Source organism: Pogoniulus pusillus, chromosome 29 (genome assembly GCF_015220805.1).
Source record: "Pogoniulus pusillus isolate bPogPus1 chromosome 29, bPogPus1.pri, whole genome shotgun sequence".
Lineage (NCBI taxonomy): Eukaryota > Metazoa > Chordata > Aves > Piciformes > Lybiidae > Pogoniulus > Pogoniulus pusillus.
In genome coordinates, this window is record NC_087292.1 from 11,896,497 (window position 1) to 11,905,355 (window position 8,859).

Below are 8,859 nucleotides of genomic sequence, written 5' to 3' on the forward strand. Positions count from 1 at the left end.
GAAGTGGAGGTCTGATTCTTCAAGTCACGTATTTGCTGAGCAGAGGCTTTGGCATGCTGGGGGGAGGTCTCAGTGCAGTGGGTTTATTCCTTTGTCAAAAATAATGCACAACATCTTTAATGTGGATTGGGACAAACTTATCTGTCATGTGTTCATAAAGAATTAAAGTTTAATGATACTTGCCAAGATAAAAATAACGAAGTCCATTTGTAATGCAGGCACTCCCTTTTTCTAGCTGATGTTTTTATCTCTTTTTGTTTCTCAAATTCCCCAAACCAGTCATTCTCGGTACATGTCCAAGCCGCTGTGGTTTTATTATATTTACAAATACATAAATTAGCAAATCCATAGGCAAAAAAAATATTGTCCTTTATAATGATACTAGAGAGAGAAGAAGAATTTTGAAAGGAGTTACCTTTAAAAAGCAAGGCATACTCTCCAAGACACAGACAACTGAAACCCAGATAAAAATGATGGTGCAGGTAATCTTCTACCAGTAACAAACCTCAATATTGGCTACACATTTCTCATATAACACTTCCAACCCTTGATACTAATCTTTATTTCTTTTGGAGTATTTTAAGAGCACTTGTTTGAGAGAGGGAATAAACCCAAAGCAGAGTCCTTTTGACACAGGTGTTTTGAGAATTTTAGTAATTATGTGTAAGCTATCATGAGCTTTTATCATATATCAGGCTAACAGGGCATAGCGATGGATTTCTTTCATATGGCCTCTTTCATCCCTGCAATTCCCAAAGGACCTTATCAAAGTAACCAAGTAGAAGCACTTTTTCTCTGGAAAAATTCCTCCTGCCACCATTGTGTTGCAGAGCTGCCCAAGCACAGCAATGCAGCTGTTCCACAGCGCACCACCCCAGCAGGATGAGAGGAGTGCCACAGCCTGTTAGAAATACCGGGAGGATTTAGACAGGCGATCGAGTCTTCCAACCTGGAAGTCTGCCAGGACATCAGGCTTAAATTCTCAACTAGTTTAAAAATTGCAGGGTAATCTTCAGCTCCTGCAGAGGAACAGCGATGTAAAAATGCCCATAATTTTTATTATGAAATAATTACAGACTACTTGCTGGGCAAAGCACGTGGAGGGAGACAAATGACTGCAAATAGCCTGTAATTCCAGAAGAACTATGTGGCCTGATTAACGTGTTCAAAGTGAATAGAAGTTGTTCCTATTCCGATTCTGAAGCACTTTACTCGTGGTGCTGTAAATACTGACACAGCTGCAGGGTAACTGGGAACCAGACCAAGGTGTTTTCACATTAGCTATGCTTCACTTGCCTGGCACCTTGTGTAATATTCATTCCTGTGCAAAACAGGTACAGAATATTTGAACTCAGACTCATGCACTCTTGTCAGCAATACAGGGCAATGAGTTGCCTAGCCCCAAAGGCCAAATATTTTCTCTTCCCCTTGCCAGACTAGCAAGCAACCACACATGAAGGCAGCAGGCCAGCAAAGCAAAGACTACAGAGCCAGCAGCTCTGAAAAAACTGTTTGTCTGAAGAAAGGGATCTTCTGAGTAGATAATTGGGTTCTCAAAAAGCCGTGTCCATAGGCCATAGGAACTTTGCTTCTGAAGTTCAGACTCTGGAGGTAGAATCATAGAATTGTTTTGACGGGAGAAAACCTTTAAGATCGTTGAGTCCAATCATTAAGGTTGTGCCGAGGGATACAATGTTTGCAGGGCTGAAAATACTGGGTGACCGTAAGCTCTGAGCATGTGCTTTTACAACTGCTCTTTACCCTGAAGAAGCACTTGCACTTTTATTTTGCTTTCAGGAGTGCATTTTACCAATCTGTGGGAATTAGTATGCCCTTATGGCTGCCTAGGATGGCATTTATGCTTAAGCTCAACACTACTACAAAAATGTTACTGAAAGTAAATGAAAGTACAATATTTTAAAAGATTCTTCTTAAACTGTTCTCATCTAGGTAAATTCAGCTGCTATGGATGATCACCTGTAAAATGGTATTCTGCATCAGGACAGAGTTTTAAAGGTACAGTAAATGTCTTTCTCAGTGCCTGTGACTGTCTTCCAATCTATGTCTTCTTCTGTCAACTCTCAGCCAAGATGTAATAGAATAATAAATCCCTGGTTTGGAGGGCTTGTGGGAGATCTAGGCATCCCTCATGGCAAAAACTTCACTGAATCTCACTAGGAAACTCTGGAGGGAGCTATATACATTTAACACTCTTTGATTCACCAACGGGTGGACCATGATGCAGAGTTGGCAAGTAGGGACAGCAAAAATATATAAAAAGCTATAAAAAGCAAAGTTTGGAAAACATTTTTTAGTTTCTCAGACAAAAAGTACATGTAAGGTGTAGATTTTTTATCTTTCCCTCTTACATAAAACCAGTTAATATGTGCAGAGGATTCTTCATCAGAAACACAATGTATGGAACCTGTATTCATTAACTCTCATACCATCACCAAAGGTACATAGCATTATCTTCCACACAGAGACACTGGAGCCAGGGATGATATATTTTGCTCACACATGTAAATGTTGTCATCAATACCTGACTCAGGGCATGCCTCAGCTATAATGTGCAGTAATGAGTAGTACCCTGTTTCTCTCAGTTCGGCACAGACCAATACTTCCCTGCTGTGCAACATGCTGTTTTATTGCCACAGTCTTTACCATTGGTAAAGAAAACATAATATTGCCCTCCTTGATCACGTCTCATCCACACACCAATATGATCTCAAGCTGGTATTTTCCTCTTGCTTTTTTTTGTAATGGATGAGAGTTTATTTGGGCTCTGCCATTCAAGACTGCTAGTGGCACTTTGGTTGTCTCAGTCAGCCACCTGAGTTGAGCACATTCTGACAGTGGATCAGTGAATGAAACATCACCTTCCTTTAGCCTGTTACTTTGTGCTGCTCACTGAGAATTAGCATTTTTAAAAACACTGCAGATTCATACAGAACATATCTAGTGCACTTTAACAGTAGGAAAAGGTGAATAAACCTTCCAGGCTACCTGGATCAGTGTATCTATTTGTATGCTGAAAAGCACTGGAGTATTATTTACCTGCTTATTTGGGGTTTGTCCTTTCTAAAGAAGTCTGGACTGCTACCTGTTATACTTGGCTCATGATGATTTAAATAAGAATTTATAGATCTTAAACCATCTGCAAAATGTCCCAGTTCTTCAAGGCCAATGTAAATCCAATGAGAGGGGAAAACCACAGAAAGAAAAGGTTAACAAGGTTTTTCCCTGCCTCCCCCTTGGCGCATTTTATAATTAACTTTATAATGTCTGAGAGCAAAGATTTGAGGCGGATAATGGTCCCACATCCTTGGACGTAATTGCAGCAGTTTGTGTAGCACATTACACCAGAAGCAACTTTGTTGGGTTTCATTGAACTGCAAGTTGTTGGCAATGTGTGCACTGCAGGGCACCGTGGAGCACTGGCTTCACATCTCAACATGAAAGCGGCTTGCTGTGATTTATATCATCATGCTAATTGAGAATGTGCATTAATGCAAGGTCCCTTTAGGGCTAAGGGAAGAACAAAGAATCAGAAGTGGGCCAGTTTTCCATCTTGTGCAAGGTGCCACTGTCTCTCAAAGTGTGAAGGAATTAAGTGTGTCATTAGTTTTTACAGACACTTTAGAAGGCAGCTAGAGGAGAGATCTTGCTGCATGCTGCAGAGAGAGCCACAGGCAACAGAACCTTCTGCCCTGGACTCTATCAGCATGAAGGAAATTTAAAATTTAAATAGATCTTGGAACTCTAGCCCACGTTTTCTTATGAATGACAGATCCTTCCTGCCCTTAGTCCACCACATTTCTCCAAGCCTGAAAACTGACGCTTCCTTCTTAACAGCAGAAAAGTGGGAAAGACGTTTGTGGTCTGGTGGTTACACCATGGGGTTGGAAAGCAGGAGAAGTGTTGTTTCACATCTGGGCCAAGTTTCTTGTTCACGATGGACTTGATCCCACCAGATACTGAGCACCCATTGATTTTTCAAGGCCAAGTCCTCACACAATTCATGTGAGTCCAAGTTCTTGTTTCAAAGCAAAACCTGGGCCTGTATTGAAAAAAAATGGTGCTGATTCTGTGGTTATGCCGCTTCCTTCACAGTCCCAGCAGCTTGGTATTAATTTCCATTCTCCCATGTAGTGGCATGAGGTCTGGGACAGTAATGCTCCAACACTTGACACCTCCAAAGCCCTGATTCCTCATTAAAATTTCATTTTTCTCCTCTCTGAGGTTTAGCTTTTTCAGATTAGTGGGAGGTCCCGTTCTCTTCTGTTTCTGTACATACCCAGGGAGGGAGAAGAGTAACAATATGGAAAGAAATTGCTTGTATTTATATGAATTGCAAAATCACCATGAGCTCTGAATTTTGCTGGAGGAGAAGCTACTATAGATACAGATGCAGTCTGTGCTGGCACTGATTTCTTTAGGGCAGTATGTGGCTTAGAAACAAGCAAGCATAGTGATACGTCTAGTCTGGTTGCTGGGCAAGCAAGAATATTTCCTTAAGGTTTATTAGTGTTCACCCGTTAGGATTGCAGGAATTTAGATGCTAGTGCCTTATAAATACCTTAGATGTGTGATTTTATGTATGTTTTCCATGGCCCTTATGGTGACTGTGAACTAATTCTGATGTTCTGTAAAAAATAACCAAGAAAAACAGCTCTATTGTCAGTGAATCCATGGGGGTCCATGAATCCTAAAAGACTGCAAACCACCACTGAGATCAATGGATGTATTATTTAGATTGGAATTGGCCTCTTTTTTTTTTTTAATCCTTATATGTAACCCAATTTCCAGTGTAAGATTTCAGTGCAAGAATTTCCCTTTGCACCACTGTGTGCAGAAAACTGCACAGATCTGTCTGACTCCAGAGGTCTGGCTTCAAGCATGGCCTCTGCCATTCTACAGAGACAGAAAAAATAAGAGGGAACTTGGGCCATCAATAAAGTAAGGTAAAATAACCCTATCTTTGTTCAGTGACTATAGTAACCATAAGCAGCTGTTAAAACAGATCGGAGTGTGCTAAAAACCCAAGCTTTTCTGTGGGCCCTAGTGCGGGGCTGTTATAATAAGGCTTGTTTTCTCCTCGTTAAAACAATCATTTACTCTTTACGTTTAGAAAGATAAATGTTCTCAAGGCACATAATGATATCAGCAAAGATAAATTACAAAGGCCACCAGCCAAATTCATGCTACTGTGAGGAACGCATCATAAATCCTTGAAGCAGACACATGTCTACTCTAGGAGCAATGTTAGTATGCACCTGCTCACAACTTGAGACCAACCCCCTGCATGTTATATTCCTGCAAAGCATGAGAATAATCTTTACAGGAGTCTGCAAACAGCAGCCAAGACTAGTGCCCTGTTCAGGAAAGCACTTAATCACTTTTTCAATTCTTACTTGCTTTACTCAAAAAAGTATTTTAAGGATGATCTTTTTTTTAATGAACTTTAGTTCAAGTGTCACAAAACAATAACCCACAGTGTGCATTTTTTTTCTGTGTTATACCTGTGCACCTTCTCTGACACTGTACAAACCTACTGCAAAATGTTTTCAAACCTTCTTTTTAAATGTGGAAGGAAGCAATAGAATAAGTGATGTCTTTTGAGTGCCCTGGCTTATATAGCATACTTTGCTATGTGGGTGCCCCATGGGTGCCTGGCTGCTCAGCACATTTGCCAGTTTGTCTCATTGCACAAACCCTCCTTGCTGTGCCATAACAACCACCAAGTGTCCCAAACTGCTGACCTATTAACCAAACAAACTCTGATAAATATTGCCATGTGTAAGTGTACTACTATTTTTCTAATTGCTAAAAACATGTCCTTCCTGCATTCAATAGCCTCTAGAAGAGATTGTTAACATCTGGATATTTAGCACAATAGAGGCTTTAAACTTAAAGGAACATTTTCCAGGTTAGCCAGTGAATTTGACCATGTGTATTTTTTTAATAGATGATTCTTTCTGTGTCATCCATGTTACATTTGAAACAGTGAATCAATGGCTTTCATGGGGATTAAGTCATCAGAGAGTATAGTTCATTATAAAAATAACAGATCTGAGAGAAGATAGATGCAATCTCGGAAAGGAGGTGATGAATTGGAACTTTTTTTTGACTCTGTGTATAGCTTTCTGCTGGGAAATGAGGTGTGGGGAGAAAAAAACCTCCCTTGGTTGTGTAGGATAGCTCTGAGCCTTATGTCTCAGAAAGTCCCAGTCACTCCCAGCTGCTTAGGGATCAGTGTGTATGAAGACTACTCCAGGTTGTGCTTTGCCGGTGGCTTCAGCAGTGAGGGAGTCCATTTTACATATGGCTGTAATAATTTTGAAACCCTAATTTTACATTCCACCACTAATTTCAAGAGTCATTTTCCTCCAGCTTTTTGCTTTCTGTGGAGGACAAGTAATTTTTATTCTTCCTTCTAGACAGCTTCAATTCCTGCAGTTGTGGACTGGTTTGCTGTTACAGCATTTGTATTTTAAGCATGAAAAACAGATGTCTAGACCCAGTAGTGTTGGGGAGAGAAATTTCTTTGGTATTTGAACTATAAATATGGAAAAATTCCCCTCATCTTATATTTTGCAAAGCTTTGTTTTCACAAAAGTGTCTAATCTTAAATCAAACTGTGTCTCTGTTTAGTTATATCAGTCCTTTGGAGCAAATACAGTCTATCACATCAGCAGCAGTTTAGGTATTCCAAAAATAAGATGAATATAAATCTGAGCTCTGCATTCATATGTCATAAAACTGTGGGTGTAAAGCAGCATTTACAGAAGCAAGATATAAACCTCAGTATCTCATTGAGTTGCATGTGTGCTGCAAACAATGATACTGTTGGACTCAACAGTCAAGCTTTCACAGAAGGAGGTGATTTTTTTTTCTGTGACTTTCACTGTCAGCCTTCCCCTTTCTCTGCATCACCACTGCAGTGTCACAGTACACAGCTGCCTGACTGCACAGATGCTGAGAAAGTCACAACTGCACAGAGGCTGGAACCACCTTGCAATGACAGTAGCAGGAACATGCAGTCTCGAATATACTACAAGGCAGAAGGGAGACAGGGACCTGCACCAAGACACCAGCTCTTTGAGTAACTGCTCAGTCTGAAATGCAGAGCTGAGAGGGGGAACCTTTGATCCTCTGAAAACAGAAAGCGCAATTGGTTCTTTTCTCTTAGAAGCATGACTGGTGTTACATTTCCTGAGCTGGACAAGGGTGGTCCAGATGTCTATGACAGGTCTTTGCATAAGCACTTTACATTTTTGTTTTTCTAGCTGTTTGCTCTTCTTCCCCAGTTTAAAAAAACCCTCTTCATACACAGTCACTGTCGTCACTACCCTAAAACAAGAGTTAGGTCAGCCTTTAGCCTTCAATATTTTATTGGATCTCTGGTTGATAGTGGGGAAAACAGACAAAATTAGGCAGACAAGAAAAACTGTGGGAGCTATTTATGTGAAATATGGGTCTTTTTTTTTTCTTTCAAACAAGTTAGTAGTACAACCATATGCTGGAAAATAACATGCCAAGTTTTACCCAATCTACTCACAAGTCAAATAACTGGACATACAAACTGATTATTCAACTGCATGTGCATTTTGAACAAGCTGGAACATTATTCTTTACGGACCACATTCCAAATTGTTCAGACAATCTGCAGAGAGTCAAAATGCAATAAGAATGCCATGATTCTGTCGTCATCTCTATTCTGTTGTCTGTTTACATGTCCGCTTTGTAATCACTGTGTACGTGCACAGAGCTGCATGGGATCCCTAAAGAGGAGAAATGGGGACCAGTTGCATACCTCCATATTTCTGTAGAGATGGGCAGGTCTAAAATAGATACATTCACTCTTCAGTAAAGAAATCAGAATAGTCTGAATTTGGTTACTGCATACTGGTGCACTACCAGTACAGAAAAGGCTGCTGTTTGAGCACAGTGCTTTCTGTCTGTGTGTACAAGCATCTTTGCCTATGAAAGTTGGTCTAAGCTGGAGTCACAGTCAGCTGAAAATGCATCAAGATAGGGACATTAGCAGAGAGTATTTGGCTCTCTATACTGATCCCAGCTTGCTAGGGTGAGAGGTATATTCTCTGCATCACCTCTGAGCCTGAGCTCTTATTTCTGTCCCTGTATCTGTATACTGGGTGGAGTAGCCCTAGCAAACAGCTGGTTGCCATCAAGAAGCATTCATGTGTGGACTTGACCCAGACTGACCCAAGATATCCTGGTCAGCCAAACAATGTTATTGGTAATAAACATATGTAGACATCAGCAATTACTGCCATGCACAGTGCAGCTGTAAGGACATAGCCACACTTCAAGACATTTTTAAGCTTGGAGAATGCAAATGCTGCGTAATCCTTTTAGCTAGATCACCAGGAAGGTGTGAAATCCATACTTCTCATTAAAGAAATACGTGCTGCTGAGTATGCAGCCATATACTCCCTTGAAAAACACAGTTTTTATCTGGGTAGTGCCACCTTCCTTCATGCAGCATTGTGCTCAATAGTGAGGTATTTCCTTCTGGATTTTTTACAGGGTTGTTTCTTATTATTTCTCTTCATAAGACTTCCAAATAAAGGACAACAGAACATAATGGCCTTCATAAATCTCCCCACTGAGCCTTTGGGATAAAAAAATTCTAGTGTGTACAGAAATGTTTACCTTTTCTAGGCAACTCTGGGCAAGAACTTGCAGGGTCACAAGGAGGTTAGTGCCAGTTAATCATAGTAATAAATAATATATTAATACAGATCATAATAAATAATCTTAGAATCTGAAGCTCACAGGTTATCACATTTGAATTTCTTCTTTCCTTTAATATCAAAGGAAATGCAAAATGTT